This window comes from Triticum urartu, chromosome 4 (assembly GCF_003073215.2).
Source record: "Triticum urartu cultivar G1812 chromosome 4, Tu2.1, whole genome shotgun sequence".
Taxonomy (NCBI): Eukaryota; Viridiplantae; Streptophyta; class Magnoliopsida; order Poales; family Poaceae; genus Triticum; species Triticum urartu.
The window spans coordinates 573134742-573136709 of NC_053025.1; positions in this window are offsets into that span (position 1 = coordinate 573134742).

A 1968-nucleotide genomic window follows, 5' to 3' on the forward strand; every position below is an offset into this window, starting at 1 on the left:
GTAAGAGTGTCGAACCCAATGAGGAGCAAAAGTAAATGATAAGCAGTTTGCAGTAAGGTATTCTCTGCAACGAAATGATAAGCAGTTTTCAGTAACAGATAGTTTTGTGATAAGGTAATTTGTAACGGGTGACAAGTGATGAAGGTAAATAAGGTGCAGCACGATGGCCCAATCCTTTTTGTAGCAAAGGACAAACCTGTACAAACTCTTATATAAAGGAAAGCGCTCCCGAGGACACATGGGAATTATCGTCAAGCTAGTTTTCATCACGTTCATATGACTCGCGTTCGGTACTTTGATAATTTGATATGTGGGTGGACCAGTGCTTGGGTACTGCCCTTCCTTTTACAAGCTTCCCACTTATGATTAATCCCTCTTGCAAGCATCCGCAACTACAAAAGAAGTATTAAGGTAAACCTAACCATAGCATGAAACATATGGATCCAAATCAGCACCTTACGAAGCAACTCATAAACTAGGGTTTAAGCTTCTGTCACTCTAGCAACCCATCATCTACTTATTACTCAACCATTGCCTTCCTCTAGGCCCCAACAAAGGTGAAGTGTCATGTAGTCAACATTACATGACACCACTAGAGGAAAGACAACATACATCTCTTCAAAATATCGAAGGAATACCAAATTCACATGACTACTTATAGAATGACTTCTCCCATGTCCTCAGGAATGTGACTCCCCAAGACCAGAGCCTCATATGCCTTCCAGGGTTTCCGAGATTGGTGGTGTGATTTGTTTCATATTTGCATCATGTGCATTGCATCATATGTCATCATACAACCTGTTTTAAAACTCAACCAAATAAATTGTATGGATCTTCGATCCATTTAAATCGAGGGATATTCACAATGGTGATTTCTCTTTAAAACATATTCTCCCAATAGTTTAGGGAGCTACTATTAAATATTCCATTGAAGTGGAATCAACCATAACACACCTGCAGTTTAAGTTCCATGCTTTTTCTATCTCAATTCCTTGCATCAAACTTTGCCAAAAATTCTTATCTCTTTTTTAGGCTCATCTTAAAGTCTCAATATTTTCGGGCACCTTGAAATCCTAGTTCCAATTCAAAATCTTTTGAATTGTATTCAAATGAATTTGAATTTAATCTTTCAATCATGCCCACTCCTATTTTTTTATAGACCATGTGCATTTTGTGAGTTCGGAAAATAATCCCATGCCCGATCTCTTTCACCTTTTCTTCACTATTTTCTTTCTTTGTTTCTTTCTTTTTTCTGCTTTGGTAAATAAGTGAGAGGGAGAGAACCTAACCGGCCTCTTCGACCTAACCCAGCCTCGCAGCCCTGCTCTCCTCAGCCCACAAAGGCCCATCCAGCGCCGGCCCACCTAACCCCTCCAACCCTAGCCTGTTCAAACGCCCCTCTTGCTCCCCTACTTGATCCCTCCAACGCCGCCAGGAGCTCGATCCCCTCTCCCTCCCGCGAGCGCATCTCTCCCTCGATCTCATCTCGCTCTAGCGCCGCCACTCCTCTTCCCGATCCCCACGCCCACGCTCCTCTCTCCTCTCGCACGGGCACACGCAGGTCCAGTAGCCTGAGCGCTCGCCCGATCCATGGCCTCTCCCTTCCTCTCGCTGCCGCCTAGTCTCGCAAGTCCGCCGTCATCGTTTTTGACAGGAGCAGCATCACCCATGGCCGCCAGCCCCCGCAGTGCTAGGCCGGCCTGCTGCCGCCATCGCGAGCCTACGTACCCGCCGGCTACCGTCGCCCCTGCCTCTCCTCCTGCTTCTTCGTGTCGCCCTCAACCCGCCTTGATGTTGCCGCCGGCAGCAGCAGCTGTTGCACCCTCTCGTCGTCGAGACCCGTCGTCCCCGCGCTCCTGTCGTCTTGCCGGACGGGGAGAAGCTGCCTCGTCTCTGGCCAGAACAAGCCATTCCCGACCTCCTGTCGCGAGATCCATCGGCGCCGTGGCCTCGCCTCTGCTTCGAGCA